A 19468-nucleotide genomic window follows, 5' to 3' on the forward strand; every position below is an offset into this window, starting at 1 on the left:
CATACCTGAGAGTTTACACTGTAGTCTGTGTAGTAGCAAGGAGATGCTCAGCTTTAGAGCCTCCCTGAGCTCACTCACCAGGTGCTACATGCAATGCGCATGTGCACAGGAAGACACTCATGTGCATGTGCTCAGACAAGCATCTTATGCTGTGTTCAGGATCTTCCCATCAAGACGCCTAGGAACAAAAGCGGACACAGAGCTCCGTTTATACACATCCCTACCTGGAAGTGGTGGGAGTCTTAGCTCGGGCTGCTGAGTATGCTCCTGCATCAGCAACACACTGTCCACCGTGTTATTCATCTTGCACTTGAGGGTCCCTGCCACTCAAGTGAGCAGACAAGCTCAATGTGTAGTAGGCTAGGCATGTGGGCAGAACTCTCTGCCAGGGTTGGGACCTGTCCTCCCAGGCAAACCTCGGCAGCATTTTGGGGGGAAAGTTCTGACAGTGGCCCTTTCTCCCTTTCCTTCCTCCATCTCTTCCCTCTACCTTTTACCTGTACCAAGGATCAGATCCCCACTTCCCTCTTTGCCTCTTTGGATAAATTTGTGTTTTCTGAAAGGAGCAGGGTAGGGGCTGAAACAGAATTCCTTAACTCAAGAATTGTGGAGTCGTGAAGCACGGTCCACTCCATGCCACAGACAGAGCTGGGGAGTGTGGCATTCACCGAGACCACCTTGGGCAAAGGCGGGGTCTTGAGGACCCATCCAGCCTGGGTAGAAAGGTTAAGGCAGGAGGTCAGAGGTCTAGTTCAAATGTAAAGGGCTGAGAAAGAAAGGTGCTGGATGCTCTGCTCTTGAGTGGAAACAGGGGATGGGATGAGCCTGGACACTCTCATCTTGCTCTGGGGTGGAAGGTGGCTGTGCTGTGTGTGATTTGAACTCTTTTTCCCACCCCCTCTATAAAAAGTGGTTCCCATGGGGCCCTGTCTAGCCTGGTCTCAGGTTATTCTGAGAACCGCTCACATTTTAAGTACTCTACAGCCAGAGACCGACCCACTGGAAGCTTGAGTCACAGGGCTACCTCAATTGCAGGTCCTGTGATGCCTTTGAAGCTGCAGGCCAGGCTGAGTGAGAGTCTGTCTCAGAGCATCTGTGGGTCAGCATGGAGAGAACCAGAGCATGGAGAGAACCAGGCTGACTGGCTGGCTGCATCCCAGCAGGCTTCTCACAACTCAGCCCAGCCCAGCCCTCCTCCCCCTTCTGCCCTACTAGAGGAGGTTAGAGGCTGTTTCTCTGAGGGGGTTAGAGGCCGAGGAGCTGCTGCAGCACACTAGAAGCTGCTGAACAGGACCGTGTCAGGCATCCACAGCATTTGGGCGTCGTCTGCTTCCCCAGGGTCACAGGAGGGGAATTAAAACCTACTCTGAGGCCTGGAACTGAGTGGTGGCCGACGAGGGGACTGACCTGGAGATGGGAGTTCCAAGTTAGTAGCAGAGGGGTCACAGGTGCCTCTGAACTTTCATCTAGCTGGAAATGTCTGCTTCACCAGCAGTTTGTCCCTCAAAGCTGTGGTTGGTGTATACTCGTGCCTTTTCCTTGCTGAGGTCACAACACACCCACGATGAAGCCATCAAGTTCCTGCTGTCTAATTTTGTAGTTTGGGTCACCTGAAGGAAGACGTGCACACTGGTATTAAAGATATGGTAGGGGATCGTGGGGCAAAGAGGCATGTGGAGGCTGTGTGACCTTGGGCTGGTCAGTGGCCTTCTCTGGGCTCCATCTATTTCCTGCCGTCTGTCAGCTTCTGTGAAACGTGGTAGATTTGAGCATTAGAGGAGAGGTTACCACAGAGGCACTGTACTCTTCTTAATTTATTCAGAATTTACAGGAGAAGGAGCTCAGGACCAGACAGGCTACACATGGATCACAGGCTACACATGGACCACAGGCTACACATGGACCACAGGCTACACATGGACCACAGGCTACACATGGACCACAGGCTACACATGGACCACAGGCTACACATGGACCACAGGCTACACATGGACCACAGGCTACACATGGACCACAGGCTACACATGGACCACAGGCTACACATGGATCACAGGCTACACATGAATCAGCTGTGTCAGGGTTCACATCCAAGACGACTAGCCTGCACTGAGTGAAGCTCCGGCTGGCCTAGTCTGTCTCCTTTCTCCATTCTGCTCCCCTTTGTCCCTCCCTGGACCTGGTCTCCTGTTCACTCCCATTAATCCTTCTGTTTCTTACTCTCAGCATTCCTGTGGGCCCCATTGTCCCCAACATCGGGGCCTCAGGCCCTCAGCCTCTGTGCCCGTGTTCCAAACTTCCAGTGCCCAAAGCCCGGTGCCATCTCTGCTTCTGTCCTCTGTGCCCTCGGGGCATGTCACCTGAGCTTCTCCAGAAGTCACTTTGACTATGGTTGGATCCAGCCATGCCTCTTCCCACACTGGAACCCAAGACCTTTGGGGCTGCCCCTCTGCTAGCAACTCTATTTAGTCTGTTTACTTAGAGGGAAGCCCGGGGGCTCCTGGAGAGCAAACATCTGCGGGAGATAATCTAGCGAGCTGTCCATCCATCACTCGGCCGCCCGGCTCCCTGGAGAGCACGACGGAGCCCGTAATAAAAAGGCCGGGAGAAGAGGCTTTGGGGACGAATAAAGAGCCGTGTTAAGGGCTCGCAGAAAATGGATGGAAGACATTATTAAGGCTCAATGGCCGCCTTATCAAAATCCAATAGGATAGACATTTGGCAAAGGCTTAAATTTATTCTTTGACTTTCTGGAGGGTTTGAATTTATCCGTTAACAAGAGTGTAGTCCACCCGGGGAGATGGTATCAGCCGAAGGAATTTTGATTCAATCTCCTCAATGATATGAAAAGGGAAACACAGAGCCCCACGGCCTTTCCCTTTGTCCACTTTATCTTGTTTTCTTTCAGCGTCTTGCAAAGGAAGGAGGTGTTAATACAGGGCGACTGGGGAGAAAACACAAATGAAAGGAAGTGACCCTTTTCTCCTGCGTTTTTATTTCCACCTTTCCTCCCTCTCTCTGCTCCCTCTCTGCTCCCCGCCCCCAAATAAAGAAATCAGGGATTTGTACCCTTCAGACTGGGACTCAGGGCCTGGAAAAGGCCCAGCCAGCATTCCTAGTCCATGGTGGGAGGCATGGAAAGAGTAAAAAATAAATCGAGAGGGTCAGCACCGGGTCCATAAATCTCTTCCAGTTATTATTTCGTACAAAATGCTACAGGTCATAAAAGCCGCCTGATAGCCCTCGAGTGGTTCAAACAGGATGATTGATTGATGTTTACGAAAATCTGTGAAATGGTTATTTGGGTGTTAGACCCCTAGCCTCTCCCACTGGGCTCGGGGACCTTTTTCCCATATTCTGGTTGTGGATGAGACACCTCTGGTGACCGGAACCCCAGAGGCCTCATGGTTCACGAAGGATGACTGGAGCCAGGGGTGTGAACTCAGCCTGCTGAGGGAGAGGCAGCCTGGACAGCCGGGCGGCTACCAAGTGGCTTTTGTGCAGCGATTGTTTGGATGTCACACATCCCGAGATATAAACAGGGCCACAACGGAGCAAGCACTTTTCCTCTGCAGACTGTTTCTTCACAGGGAGGCAGGGATTGGTTCATATTGTTCCTATGTAGCTGGAGGGTGAGGTGGTGGGCAGAAACACACACTGGGGCTCTGCAACAAGGCTCTGACCTGCAGGTCAGGATCTGGCTGGTATTATTGGAACCGGAAGGAAGGCTCTGCACCACCACCCATAGCTTGGCCATCCTGGGTTACACTAAAGGCTTTCACTGAGGTGAGCTTAGAAACCTCTTCTTCTCCTGCCCTTACCAGCCAGCTGGCAACCCATCAAGACGCATAACTATACTGCAGTTTTTTTTCCCTACATACTCTCTTTATTTTAAAAAAAAAAGCCCCTCAAAACAAAACAACCTCTCCAAAAAAAAAAAAAAAAAAAAAAAACCAAACCAAACCAAACCAAAACAAAACAAAACAAAAACACAACTAACACAGCAAACGCTGCGATCGAAATTATTAATTTGCATGTGGGATCAGTTATGTCTTTATGAAATCAAAGTGTGTTTGGCTGCCCCGGAGACAGCCCCGAGTTGATTTTGATAATCTCGGGCTGAATAGACTTGCCTCGTTGCAGTAAGCCAGGGACAAAAGGCTGGACAGTGGTTGAAAGCCCTTTGAGGACATGTCTCTCTTTCCATTGTTCTGGGGTTGCTGATAAAAGAACTGGGAGTCCATTAATTCAGTGAATGAGCATATAGCAAAGTCAGTCCCCTCTTGAGAACAATAATGTTGAGGTCAGCTTCAGTTGCCATGGAAACTAAGTACTCCTAAGAAGTTTGCATCCTTGATTTTGCTGAATCAAAGGCTGCAAAGTGAGGAGGTGTTACACTGCGCCAAGACAGCAGAAAGTCGGGAAGCACTGCCTCCAAGGGTCCCTCTCCCGAGGGGCCCAGGCCACTGGCCTTGGGACCCTCAGTGACTCTTTGAAACCAGCCTATGTCTGGCTTGAGAGGCCCCTTCTAGGATTCAGTCCGGAGATAGGCAGAAAGCGGTCTGGGGGAAGGGCTGCGGCGGAAGCTCTAGCCACCCCCATCGGGACAGCTTGGGGGCCCCAGTTGGACTCTGACCTTATCCCTTTGCGGCACTTGAACTAGCTTCTTAGGGCAGGGCCTCGAACTGTGGCCCCTTTGCAAGACGATAAGGGTGACTAATGACCCGTTAGTGTAGCCCTGGTGAGTTATGAGCAGCCCTGAGCTTGGTGATGACTGTATAAACGTACCTCCTCAGCCGAGGTGATGTTGATTGCCCCCACCCCCACCAGAGGCTCCCTTAAATCAGCTCGAACCATCAGATTAGGTGGGCAGAAGTGCAGCTAATTAATTTCCTGGAGGTAATTTATTACCTGCTCCTGTGGGTGTTGTCTCCAGGGCCCTGCATGTTGGATGAAGCTGAGACAGTACTCAACCAACTGGAGGTACACAGGGCTTGGGGCAGGCAAGGGGGGACTGTGTTTATTTCTACCTTTCTGTGAGAAATGTCAGGTTTTGCCTTCTCAGAAACCTTTGTGGCACCCATGAAGGGTCTGTGGGGAAGTCTCTAGGTAAAGGTCCCAGAGGAGGTCAGGAGAGGTGCCAAGTAGTGGGAAAGCTGCCCGAGCCTACCCTCCCTGGGTTTTTATTAGGGAATGGGAGACCAAGTGTCCCCTGGGGACTCTTCTCCGGCCTCAGAAACTGTCAGCAGAGAGACTGGCCCCTTTCTCTGGAGGCCTAGAGAAGGAGACATTATCCTTCAGCTCATTCCCCACCCAGGAACCCCACTCTTGCTTCAAAGCCCTTGGCTTCGAACTTTGAAATAGTGACCACATTGCCCCCCTCTTAAAACAGTCCATCATACAGGCCCAGTGTACTTCAAAGCCTGGGGAGTGAGTTGGGTCTGGAGGGAGCAGCTGGCACTGCTCTGGAGTGGACAGGCTGGGCGACAGGGACCATGGCAGCTTCTCCATAGAGGTGAGAGAAGAAGGGCAGGGGGGTTGGCTGAACTCAGGAGGCATCATCTGTCTCCAGGGCGGAGATCCATCTGCAGAACCGAGTTCACAGTGACCGGCTGTCCAGCCTCACAGCAGACCTGCATCTGTGTGCATACAGGTGACCCTTGTGAGGGTTCTCAGGCCCTGTCACTGTCACCCAGGCAGCCCTTTTGAGAGAGTACTGGGAAAGACAGCCGAGTGGCATGGCTTCTCCCACACCCGGATCTAAGCAGGATTTATTGGATGCATTACTGGCTTTATAGGAGCCAGATGGAAGCGTCAATAAAGTCGGTCCATAATCTTCAGGTGTGTGCAATACTGAGTTAATTAAATTGTGCTGCACTATTAGCAGAGAAATATATATTGGCTGGAGATTCTCATTGGGCTCTTCTGCCCTAAACACACAGTACCAGACTCAGCCAAGTCTAGAGTCTTAGGCCTCGATGGGGAGGGTCAGCCCTGGCCTTCATCCCTTCAGACACCTGTCTGTTGTTCCTGTCATCAGCATGCATGATGTGAAGACATTCTGAGTACTGGACAGACAGAGGTATCGTGTTCCCCAGGCATCAATGGTTGATGTTTCTCAGCTAGAGCACCACAGATACCATGAACACTTACCTGTAGCGGATCATCTTGTCAGTGTCCTGATATCTGACAGGGCTGCATCCCTGGAGGAATGTCTCACAACAGGATACAAATGTTGAGTCTGTTTCCTCCTTGTGGTGCCGACTAAGCTTCCTAGGCCTCACAGACAGCTTCTGGGGTCCATGGAGAGCATCAGAAGCCTTGTCCTCCTGTATCTGTGTGTTGAGGGCAGAGCCTCTTAATGCTTTGCCTCCAGGTAGGATTTGGGTGGGACCCGGAATTTCAGAGGTGGGAAGCTTCCCTGGACAACAGCTGTCTTGTTGGTGGGAGGTCTCTGGAGAAGGCAGGCCATAGTGGAAAGCCATCTCATCCCTTCACTTCCAGAACCTTCTGTTAGAGAGGACACCTGCCCTGGGTTCAGGGAGGGTAGCCGTGGGTAAGGGCTGCCCAGTCCTGGGAGAAGGCATGAGCCAGCCCACTGACATCCCAAAAGTGCCTCTGCTTGCTGATTTCCTCTAGGGCAGCCGATCTCAACCTTCCCAAGGCTGCGGCCCTGTAATACAGTTAGTTCCTCATGCTGTGGTGACCCCCCCCAACCATAAAGTTATCTTGTGGTTACTTTTTAACTGTAATTTTGCTGCTGTTAAGGATTTTAATGTAAATATCTGGCATGCAGGCTATCTGATACAACCTGAAGGGGTCATGACCCCCAGGTTGAGAACTGGTGTCTTACAGGGTAGCTTTGGCTTCTGCATTCATCCTTGTTCTGAGGATCCCCTGCGCAGCTGCCACAGCTGTCCCAAGGTCCAAGTTCTACCTTGTAGAGCACATCTATGCTTTTCCTGGGCCACAGTAGGGGCAGGAAAACAGTGTGAAGACAGACAGACAAACAGGCAGACAGGCAAACAGGATAGGTTCCACCTGCCTCCCTGACCCCAAAGCACTGTGAGGCAGGTGCTACACAAGCTCCATCTGTGGCTCATCTACACTTGTGGCCATTTACAGAGTGCTAGCCTTGTGACATGTTTGCTGTCACCCTGCAGACATTTACCGAACAGGAGAGGAGGGAGACGGTAAGACAGGACCCAGTGGGACACTGTCAGATGCTAGCCAGGAGCCAGATTGTAGCAAGGACTCAAGTGTGTGCTCAGTGGTCCCATATGGCTCCACCATGCTCTGCAGGCACGGTGGGAGGCTGATCTGGGCCCTTCTATTCTCAGAGTTAGAGTAGCTGTGCACTGTAGGCCCAGCTGAGTTCAGGACCTGGCAAGGCAGAGTGAACTTGAATCATTGAAAGTAGGTGTATCGGTAAGTTCTTGCTATGATCAGGCTAGAAGACAAAGCATTCTAGGAACCAGTGACTTGAACTAGTCTCCCTCGCTCACTAAAGCAGACAAGCCATGATGTTCATGGCCCAGCAGAGCATGACTCTCCTCTGATGGCTGGGTCCAGTATGATGTGACTATCTATTGTCACCTGTCTGGGGTATATGACCCTGAGGCTTTGGGGGTGGAGAGGAAGAGGTAAACAGGCTCACCTCTGTGTTGGGGCACAGAGAGGGCATATGACCACTCTATCCACATTAGCATTAGCCAGCAGGACATGTGGTAAGTGAGCTCTGCCTCTCAGATTTATGCCACAAAATGGATGGGGCAGTGGGCTTCCTGAAGGAGCTTGTGTCTAGGCTGACATCTGTCTAGCTTGCAGGTCATAGGTTAGGTCAGTGTCATCCATCTGGGTGTGTTTAGAATGAAGCCAAAATAAAGTAAATTTTAAGTGCAGAGACAGAAAGAATGAGGAGCACACAGCTACCCTTCCCACTGCCGTGGCCGTATCTCTCCCTGCTGGACTCAAGCCACCCTGTGGATGTGACTGCCTTATCCTCAGGTTGAGACTCTGGGCTTCCTCGGAGCTGTGACTCTTCAGGACATGTGAAGTGAATCTTCACAGGTGTCTCAGGGCCTTTTGCTGGGAGAGAACATGCCTGGAGCTGGGGAAGAAGAAATCCAGGGTAGCTAGCTCCTGGCTGGTTGTCACTGACTAATGGTTACATAGCAGAGTATGCAAATCAAATCAACCCAGTGTCCAGTGCCCCCAAAGTATTATCTAGACAACTTGACATCAAAGATTGGGTTTCCAGCTCAACCCACAAAACCAAGAAGAACAAGTAGAAATCTTAAATGCATGTGGACCTGTGGGTGAAGCCGCCATCTGCAGATGAGCATCAGCAGGATCTATATCTGTCATAATAGGCTTAATGAAAAAAGGGGCAGAATGATCAGAGGGGACGGGGCAGGGTACATATGTTGGTTAGGACTATGACAAGAGATACCAGGTAGTGTCCAAATGTTCAAACCCACAGAAGGTTTTACTGAGAATTAGCCAGAATGTAAGACTGAATTCTGGTCAGTTACAATGTATCAATGTATCAACATTGATCAGTTACAGTATATAAGCATTGGCTTATTATTAACTGTGACAGGTATGACTGAAGCCCTAACAAGGATGGGGTGTTAACTGTCAGGAAAGCTCTGGTCCAAGCTGGAGCAGAGCCATGTGCAGCTCTGTAAGTGGTCTCATGTTTCCATAAACCAAAACTTGTTTTAAAAAAGGGGGAGGGGGAAGTCTTTATTTTCTTTTTAAAAGTTTTAAGAGCTGGGGAAGTGGCTCAATCAGTAAGGTTCTTAATGTGCAAGCATGAAGACCTAAGCTCAGAGCCATTTAAAAAGTCAGGTGTAGCAACATGTGCCATGATCCCAGAACTGGGTAGGTAGAGACAGGAGGATCCCCAGAGCCCACTGGCTAGCCAATCGGTTAACTCCGGGATGCTGAAATGGTTAGAAAGATTCCTGCTGTTAACTGCCATCCTCCACATGTATATATGCACATATGCTGATCACGAGAAGGTGGCGCATTATTCCTATGTGTGAAGCACACACAGAGGTGCACACACAAGGAGGCTAGAAGGAAATATGCACAATGTCGGGCCGCTTCCTGGTGACATCATGAGGATTGTTTTAAGTGGTAACTGCATGAGGTGGACTGCAATCACTGATACATTAGAACACCTGAAGTGGGTCACACGCTGCCAGCCACGGCGGTGCGACTCATGACAGGCATAGCATACTTAGCCCTGGTGGTGATGGTCGTCAGGCTTGGCTTTTGAGTTCAAAAATTTTTTGTGTCTTGCCTTCAAATGGGGCCATCAGTCCCACTGGCATAGATATTGGGTGACATTCTGCCAGCTGGGGCTGGATGGAGACACCTTGGGCAGAGGTATAGGACATTCCTATGCGTATACGGGAATAGGACAGTCAGTCTCAATAGCCATGTCCCACCGAGCTCTTTGCCTCCCATCCTGTAGCCAGAAAGTTCCAGAGCGACATTCTGAGGAGCCACGCTGGGTTTCTGAGAAATAAAACTTTGTAGCACTTTGTAAAGTTGCTGAGTTTTCAAGGCTGCCACTGTGGTGTGACTGCTCCTCCTCCCGACAGGCTCTAGTAGGGACTTCTTGAATTTTGGAATCCCCCAGCCTACCAGAATCCAACTTTGCTCCCTTCACCCATTGAACAAGCAAGCATCTGCTAAGCACCTACTGTGGGGAGCGGGGAGCTGTCCGGGGTGCTGATTTGCCAAGTCTCTGACTCCTGGAGTCAGGGTCTTGAGAACCCAGTCACACGCACGTAGGACCCTGCTCTCTTCTGTTCTCTGTCATACCCCATGGCACTCAGGGAAACATTCCAAGACCCTCCTGTGCTGTCTGCTCTGTGCTATTTTTAATTTTTAATATTTTGACTCCCCCCATTTTAAAAATTTTTGCAATTTATTGGTGTTTTGAGACTTTCATACATTCTCTCTGTGTCCTTCATCCAACTCTTCTCATGACCTTCCTGTGTTGCAAATACATGGCTTCTTCTTCTCTAGTGGTAATTGTTACATATTAATGTGCTTATGTTGATAAATACAACCTGATAAGGTCATTTAGTGTTGTCTTTAGGGCTGACCTCTTGGGATTTGCTAACCTATCATGGGGTTCATCCCTGGAGACAGTGGGTTCTCCCTCTCCAGAGCCATTAATTGTCTGTAATTCTCCTAGAGGTGAGCCCCATGCCATGGCAATTTAATGTTGCCTTTTTTCTGTCTTGTTTAGGCAACCATATTTTTGAAGTGCCCTGGGTTCAGCTTCCCTGTCATATATAGAAAACTATCTCCTAGTCCACAGTCCTGATCCTTTGGCTCTTGCAATCCTCCTGCCTGCTGCTGTGATGTTTCCTGAGCCTTAGCTACTATGGTGTAGAGCTGTGTTGTTGATGTGTTGACTGGGCCAACCCCACAGTCAGCCCTTGCTGCGCTTTGGCCAGCGTGCCTTTCTATAATGGTCTGTGTCTACTGTAATCTCTTAATTTTAAAAATTACATTCGTGTGTATGTGTGTGCATGTGTATATATGTGTGTGTATGTGTATATGTGTATGTGGTGCCTGTGTGGTGTGTGTACTCACAACCATGTGTGTTCCATGACTACAAGTGTTGGGGGAGGAGAGAGGACTTCAGGAGTCCATTCTCCCTCCTTCCACTGTGTGGATCCTGGGGATCCAACTTAGGTTGTCAGGCTTAGCAATAATCACCTTTCCATGCTGAGCCATCTTGCTGGCCCTGCCCTGAGCTTTCCAGGCAGGAATGCCCCACATGCAGACGGGCTGAGCTGTGCCTCTGAGCACCGGTGAGCCAGGAGGCCCGGCCTAGTCACAGGCAGCTCCCCCTTTTTTTTCTGCCATACACAAGGAGAAACTGCAAGGCTAACAAATCGGTTTTGGTACGAGGAAGTGTAGCTCTTAATTTAACAGATTCAGCATGATGTGCCATTTTCTTATTTAATACTCCCTTTTCCTCTGACGGATACCATCTCTCTGCCTCAGCCTCTTTGTATGCTAACAGGATTCGTTATCCACCTGACACCCACGTCCATCAGCCTGCTACACCCGGCAAACAACAGCTTCTTCTCACCCGGTTAGCAAGATGTTGCTCCAGTGTGCTTTGATAAATGAAGTCATAAAAAGCAAGACTATTATTTTATGTTGGAGCCTCAGCTCTGCTATTTCTGAGCAATGGCTGAGTCTTGGAGGATTAGCCTCAGAAATGTTTGCGTTGTTGGGGACGGAAAATTATCACCTAGACAGAGTCTGGCATAGCGTTCATCACAGACTAGTGGCGGGGTGGGGGGCTCAAAGGCTACACAATCTACTTCACAAGACTCGGGATGAGGAGGGAAGGGGTGAGCTCCTGTGTTTGCGGCATTTACTTAGAAGGTCCAGCATGCCATGGCCAGGCCAGGGCTTCCTTCTAGCCCTTCAAACTGGGGACTCTGGGTTCCTAAGGCCCTGAAAGGGCAGATAATTATCGGAAGAGAATCTGAAGCGTGGGCACCCCAGAGTGCTACAAAAATAAACCGAGGAGGAGGGGTTTTGAATAGCTTTCCTCCTTTTGTACTTCTGTTTTGGACAAGCCGTGCAGAGGCAGGAGAGAGAGGGAACTGGAAAGGTGGAAGGAAACATCAAATTAGACCTCGGAGGGAGCAGGATTGGCGGCTGCCTGGGGTGGAGAAGGGCTGGGGGCGTGGAGCACCTCTGTCCCGTGGCTGTCCATGTGCAGCTCCCACGGGAGACCATGTCCCTGCCTGTTCAGATTACCTGAGGAGGGACAGAGCAGGCCTGAAGGAGACGAGACGGTCTGCTGCTGGGGGTGGCAGGCAAGGCAGCTGAGACTCTGTGCAGTGGTTTCAGGAGGGCAAGGCTGAGCCTTTCTACTGGCTATCACGCTTTGAGATGGTGATGGCAGAGACCAACCTGCTTGTTCTCGGTCCTCATCTCAGGAGATCCAGGGGGCTCACTGCTGCTCTCCAGGGCAGTGGCTATAGTTCCTCTTTGTGTCCGCATGAGAAAGCCCGTGTGGACGGGTGCATTCACTCTCTCAAGGTTAGCCAGGTACAGAGAGGCATCCTGTCCCCAATGCAAAAAGAAAATAAAGCCATTTATCCGGTGGACGCAGGCTCTCCAGTACCCACTGTGCCCAGAGAGGACCCAGCAAGCTTTGGCCTGGCAGCAACAGCCCACCTCCTGGGCTGTTCAGGGACCACACGCCAAGGAACCCCGTGTTCCTGACCGGTCCCTCCCGGGGTGTACACCCCACCCCACCCCCGTCTCCATTCTTCCTTGTCTTTTGGCAGTGATTGTTTTGTGACTCCATTTCTCTGGCCTGGTGCTATATAGAAAGGGTAGTTCCCCAATTTGCCTCCTTTTTAAACCGATAGCTCTTAATCCAGAATGGGACAGGAAGACGAGCTTACAGATGGAGCATGGGTAAAATAGCACAGGTTTATAGCATGTAGTGAGACAAAGATTGGGGATGGTGGGTGTGAGGATGATGATGATGGTGGTGGTGGTGATGATGATGATGATGATATAGATGTGTGTCGGGCGTGCAGGGGTTGCATCAGGCAGTGGCTCCTTGTCTCAGGGTGGGGTTAACATGAAGTAAGTCCATCATCAGGTGACCATGCTCTCAATGGGATGTATATAGTGTCGTCTTCCTGCCCTAACACACTGCTGTTTAGCAGTGTGATACTCTGCAGCGTGAGAATCTTCCCCATGTCCTCGGGGACCAAGCCAGGAATTCTGACTAGCGTAAGGTGAGAGGGTGGGGCCCCAAGGACCACAGACCATCTCTGAGAAGAGACTTGAACTCAAGATCGGAAGTGTGGTTTCTATTGAGTATGAATCACTTGTGCATCTGTGGGAAGAAAGGGGGGGGGAGCCCCGAAGTGAAACATTATTAGTTGATGACCGAAACTATGTTTGTAGAATGAGAGCCCAGGATGGCCCATGTGTGAATGACAAGGAGGTGTTTTCAGGCTGCGACACCTCAGGGAGAGGTGTGAACGGGGAAGGGGGAGATGGAGACATTGGCTGTCTTCTCAGAGAGAAGTCCAGGCTGTCTCCAGAGAATATAAAGTGGCTTGTAACAGTGTCCGAGGATAGCCCTTCTTTCCCACCCACACAGACAGCATCAATCTGTCAGGCAGGGGAGGCTGCAGCAGGAGACTCAGCACAAGTGATACCTGAAGTCGGGGGCAGAGGAAGATGTGTCCTTTAGGTCCCTGGATGACTGGTTTATTGACCTTGTGGGGGACAGAAGCCTGGTGAGCACGGAGTGGGGTCTTAGCAACGTGTGTACACGGTGTGGGCAGAGAAGGAACTGGGGTTGCATTGGGCACAGCTAATGGCTAATGGAGTGCAGGGGAGAGGTGGATGGTTCTCTGGGGGAGGAGACTTCCTGCCAGGTTCACTATGGAGGACACAGTAGGGAAAAGGGGGGGTAAGTCCTGGTGAAGAAGAAAGCTGGGTCACTGTGAGGAGGCTGGTGCCAGAACCCTGGCACACAGATGCTTGAGGTGATGAGGAGTCACCCTGAAAATGGGCAGTGCTGCTGGCCCAGCAGGAGAGACTCTCACTGCGGACTATCCTACTCATCTAGGGGAGTTGAGCATGGGAGCTAAAGTGTGTCAGGGAGACGATGGTGAGATCCTGTGAATAACACAGAGGGCAGCTAGGGCCTTGTGTGTGGGCAGCACCTGCTGGAGCCCTGGGACCGGCTTCGTCAAGACCAAGGTCAGCAGCTGGTACCCTATGAAGCCCAGCCCCCCTCTCAGGGATGCCCGCCATCCTGGGCGAGGCCATGGGGTCACTCTTTTCATTAAGTCCCCATTGTTTTGAGTCCAGCCAGGGTGTCGTGCAGCCCAATCGCTTACTCAGCAAGAACCATCCTAGCTGTGGCCACCGTGAATGCATAGTTAATAACCATGTTCTCGAGAAACCACGCCGCTTCGGAAGTTCAGGGATGGGCCTCGCTCCTGGGTTGGTAATGAGAACTTAATAAAAGTAGGATTTTGTGCAACGCTGGCCCTCTGACATCTTAATCTTTATTAAAGAGACGTAAACTTCCATGGAGCTGGCGGGGCTGCCTGGCACAGCCAGGCGCCAGGAGAGCGGGTAGAGGTGGCCATGTATGCCTAATCCAGCAAGAACAACCGAGTGGGAGCCTCGTGTTCCCTGGGGCATCTGGTGCTTACCTCAGCAGACGTGAATTAATTACCAACCCCGAGAGACCCAGGGAGGGCTGTGTGCACAGCACAGTTCGGGGACTAGAATGCTGCACAGTGGTCAGTGTCCTGCATTTCCAAAGCCTTCCTTCACCATGTGTGGAATGAGTCTGGGTTTCCTGATACCAGGCACTGCTGTGCACACCTGCTATGAGGGACTGGGATGGGGGCACCTGGAAACCTGGCTGGCACCTTTCTATATTTGGTGTGTGTTCATGTGTGTCTGGGTACATGTGCATGCGTGTGCGTGACTATGCATGTAGAAGTCAGAAGTCAATGCTAGGTGTCTTCTTTACCTTTTTCCACCTTATTTTTTAAGGATTGTGTGTGTGTGTATGTGTCTTGTCTGTATGTGTGTATGTGCACCACATGTTACCCTCAGAAGCCAAAAGAGGGCACTGGATGCCCTGAAACTAAAGCCATGGAACGTTGTAAGCCATTTAGATGCTGGAAACCTAGCTTAGGTCCTCTGCAAAACCAGCAAGTACTGTTAACCCATGAGCCGTCTCTCCAACCTTCAAGATGCCTGGAACTGGACTGTTCACCTAAACTAACTAGCCAGCAAGCCTCGCAGCTGCGTCCAGGTCCACGTCCCCAGTACTGGGATTGTGGGTATGCTCGGCCACACCTGACTTTTAGGGAGAGCAGCACCCAGCATGTCCATCGTGTTGCATGCTCTCCATCAGGATGCTTTCAGGAACCCAGCAGAGCCGCTGCTGCACCTGCTCATGATAACACCCACTGCTCTTCTACTGCTCTCCTTCCTCTGGCTCTCACCACGGTGCATCTGTAGTCAGACTCTGGATTTGCCCACTGTGGTCTTTGTGTAGGAACAAAATGATACAAAATGATACATGTTTTCATTCCCTCACCTCCACGTGTTCAAGGTCTGCGCATGTGTACTGTGACCTGTGCAGGTGGTCGATGTGCCAGGCAGGCTCCACACCTGGCCTCTCTGTTCATTCATGTTGCTGTGACTAACGTGTGACTGCGTGAGCATGGGTGTGCAAGGACCTGCTTGAGTCCTGCTTGAGTCCTGCTTCCTGCTCTCTTGGTGGGTGTTGCACAGAGTGACTCTTATTGCCTCTGGCTCTGCCTGATCAGGCTTGAAGGGCCTGATCTGTGTCAGATAGCACTGTGCAGTCTGTCCTCCTCTGGTGCCACATTCAGTTACCCTCCTCTGAGCTGCTCGTGATGGGAAGGAGCTGAAGCTGCTATCCTTAGGGCACTGAGTCCTTTACTTACAGTGAGAAGGGTCTTTATTTATAAAACACTATGGGATCAATGGGTAACTGTGTCAGAGACTGAAGATTGGAGATTGGTCCAGCCATGGGGAGCTTCACTCAGCCCAGTGTGATGGATGGTGAGGCAGACTCTGGGCCAAGGCAGAAGTGTGACTCTGGCAGCTATTGTTCTGATCTACTTTCGAAGGACAAGCTAGAGACAAGAGTGGGTCCTGACCCTGGGAATCCTCAAGCCGTGTGATACCGTGTTTCGACATAGACATGAGCACATGCATGCAGCCCCCGGATAAGCTACCCAGCACTTGCCTCCTAGGCTGCAGGTTAGAGCTCGGAGAGCATCATGTCCCGTGGGTCGTGTGGAAGCGCCCGTTTGTCATCTGCTAATCCACTGGGAAGAAGGGCAGCGTCTTTGTCAGTCTCGGAGCAATTAGGATAATTAAAAAAGAAAGCTTATTGGGTAAACATGCTCTGGGATTGTGACCCCTTAATTAATGGACTGCAGGGAGAGATTACAGCGTGGTAAGGTAATTAACACGTGTTTGGGGAGGAGAGTTGCACACAGGGGTGAGAGGACAGGGCCACTCGCTGGCACAGGGCTCTGAGGAGGGCAAGCAGGCCCACAGCCATGAGGCAGCTCTGGGAAGGGCTGAAGGAAGCCTGCTCTCCGTTACTAGTGTCTGCTTCAGAAACCTGTCCGACTCGACAGGAGGCTTGGTCTTCTCCTTGGCCTTCAGGGCCCCACTGGCTACCACTGTGGGGGCTCTGGGCAGTTCACCAGAGGTTGCCTAGGTGTCTCCCTCTTCCCTCTTCAATCTTGAGGTTCCATGGTGGTACCTAGTATATTCTGATATTCATAGGACTGTAAAGGTGGATGGGCCCAGCCTTCCCAATTAAGCATCTTCTTGAAGCCATAGACGTTCCTACCCTCTGCATTAGGGACTGGAATAGTTTGATTTGTAAGTGGTATCCCTGAGGTGCAAGACAGAGGCTGCCTGTGAAATACAGTAAGCTTTTTCTCATCTCCAGACCTTGTAGAGATGGCAGCTCAGGCCCTGTCCCTACCCTTTATAATGGCAGGGGACAGGGACTGGTATAAGATGTGCTCTGCTTTCTTGGAAAGATCCAGACAGTGGAGCTGGTAATATGCTGGTCTCTCACAGATAAAGGTGTCTATACCTGTGTGCCTGGATGGCTGAGAGCTAGCTGGTCAGGCCTGGGGAGGAGTAGGGCTTTCTTGCAGCTGATCCATGGTCCGGCACAGGAGTGCAAGACTGGAGGAAGTGTCTGTGATTTGTAGGGACATAGGGAGGATTGGTGGGGGGGTCTCAATTTCAGTCCTCTGGCTCTGAGGATCAGAATTGAAAGTACTGTTCTCCCCTGACATATCTTCTCAATAAAGCACTCAAATGTGCTGCCCCCCCCCCCACACAACACAGTTACAGGGTGAAACCTGAGAGGCCTGCAGGTAGGCCTGGGCCCTGAGATCAACTGTGAGAAGCCCTGTTGGTGGCCATGGGGCTGAAGTCTCACAGGAGCAATAGGAGGATGGCTTCAGAATATCCCTGGAGCTGGATAAAGCTGGAGCTGGTTCAATAAGCTGGAAACTGAGGCCAGCCAGGACCCCCCAGTCCTCACCCGTAGTTACCTCAGGCTGAAAATGAGACAGAAACCGGGGCTTCATGTTTTTAGCTTGAGTTTAAGGCTCCTGCCTCAGAATCAGACTGATGTTACCAGTCATGCATCCACGAAAGCGATGGCTCCGAGCCGGGGTCCTTGACACAGAGCCCCCCACCCTCAGCTGCCATGCTAACAGATCATCTCCTAGCCCCAACCCAGCCACCTGACTGCACAGTGAGTGTCTTTGCTACCAGACATGGTTCCCGTTTAGTGATATATTTCTCTTTAGGTTGCCTGGCAGCTGTCTGCCTAGGGGCTGTCATGATGAGGGAAGAGCTCTGGGGAATGACTGGCGGACAAGAGCTTCTAGAAGTCTCTTAAATGTTGTCCTGAGAGGACTGGTGGCCTGGATGTTCTAGTCCTGGACCCTGGTTCCACTTCCTGCAGGGCAGATATAGAAGGACTTTGCTGTCTCAGGCCTGGGGCCTGTGATGTAATTTTTATTTGAAGCACAACCCCAGGACCAGCTGTGTCACAGGAATGGGAATGTAGGATTACAGTGTCTTCCACTGAAGTTCTTGGGACCCAGAAAACCTGTACCTGGCGCTCAGGAGAGCACCTGGCCCTGCCCTGGGTACAGAGGCAGCGCCTCACCCATAGTACAGCTTCTACTGTCAGGATCTTTCCAGGGACCCTACTACTGTTCCTGCAAAGAACCTCCTGCTGTTCTAGATCTAGAAGTACTGACCTCCCAGCCTCCTTCCCAATGAATGTCACAGCAGTGGCCCGTGATAATCACATCAGATCTGGGCTTGCACAAGTTAGGGCAGCCACAGTGTCCCAGCTACCTTCTCTCAGGTCTGAAATTTTAAGAAAGACATGAAAGCTTTTCATCTGATGCCCCACATCCTTCGGAGGCATCAGGATCGTCTCAGGCTTGATATGGGGGCTTAGAGCCACACTCTAGGCCCTGAACAAGTTACACAAGGCCTTGGGCCAGGTTCCATTCTCTCTGGGTGCTGAGGAACATGGGGTAGCTAGAGTCATGACTCTGCTGGTCCCCAGCCTGGCCCTGGGCATTGTTCCAAGTAGAGTCATAGCATGGCATATGGGCTTTCTCTGAGGTTTGACTGGGCCTTTGGCCAGTGATCTATAAAGTGGACAAAACCATGCCTGCTTTCTTGGAGCTACCCAGGAGGCTTTCCACCCTCTGTGAGTCTGGCCTTAGAAGAGTCAGGCTTTGGCTACACTGTGAGACGTACTATGAATGACAGAGCTATGATATCCACAAACCCTCAGAGACTGTACATGTGTGCTATGTCCAGAGCATATGAGCATGTGTGCATGATTTACATGTGTATAAACATGTCTGTTTGCACATGTGGACACTTTCATGTGTGCATGTGTACAGGGAGTACACACATGCAGATATACATGTGTGGATAGGTCCGCACATGTGTCCTGTGAATGTTTATATATGATGAGGTGCAACTGTACATGCATGTAGGTATGTGTAGTTGTGAGTGTTCATATTTGAGCATGTGTGTATATATGTATATAATATTTGAGAATGTATCCATGTAAGTTAGGTTTGTGTATGTGTGTGATGTGTGAATATCCGTATGCCTGAAGAGCATATACGTGTATGTGCACTTATGCGTGTAGTATATGTGTGTACATAAGGGGCATACATGCATGCACATATGTAGGGACATCTATGTAGGCATGTATGTGTATTGCACAGGCTGTACATGTGTGTGTGTGTGTGTGTGTGTGTGTGTGTGTGTGTGTGTGTAAGACAGAGAGGGAGAGAGGGAATGGGTGTTGTTTGTTCCCCCAGCTGCTAAAAGTGAACCAGTCACATCGATCTGTGATTAATGAGCCAGGTCTGAGTTCTTAACTAATTAAGTACATTAAATAGAAAGTCCCTAAAAAAAAAAAAAAGCAAGGAGGGGAGAAAAAAAGACGAATACGAGACACTTTTCAAAGCTTCTTTAATAAAAAGTGTATTTGGGATTTGACCGTAATAGCTGTCCTGGCTTGCCAAAACCTGACGCCCTAGCAGGTAACTTTCGTCAGGCAGATCTGAAATGGTACCTAAATGAATTAGCAATAAAATGGACTTAGGCCGAGCAGTGGGGGCCTCCATTAATCTTGGGTTAATCACTAAAGAGGTGCCATTCACTTTTCTTAAGAAGCCACATTTTTCTCCCCTTGCTGGCGACCAGATTTCATAAAGTAACATATTTCTAATGAAAGGTCTCTGCTTGAATTAAACCCTGAAGGTTTATGCAGATTTTGCGTTTGATTACTGCTGGCATGGGCTCTTAGCCG

The 19468-nt window shown here is 50.6% G+C and overlaps 1 protein-coding gene across 5 annotated transcripts in view; it reads left to right on the plus strand.

Annotated features, from left to right (window-relative positions):
• The window catches only part of Prdm16 (PR/SET domain 16), a 320426-nt gene that overhangs the window by 160847 nt on the left and 140111 nt on the right, over window positions 1–19468 (plus strand). The window lies entirely within an intron of this gene.

This window comes from Mus caroli, unplaced genomic scaffold, assembly GCF_978045245.1.
Source record: "Mus caroli unplaced genomic scaffold, Mus_caroli_1 scaffold_6, whole genome shotgun sequence".
NCBI classification, from domain to species: Eukaryota; Metazoa; Chordata; class Mammalia; order Rodentia; family Muridae; genus Mus; species Mus caroli.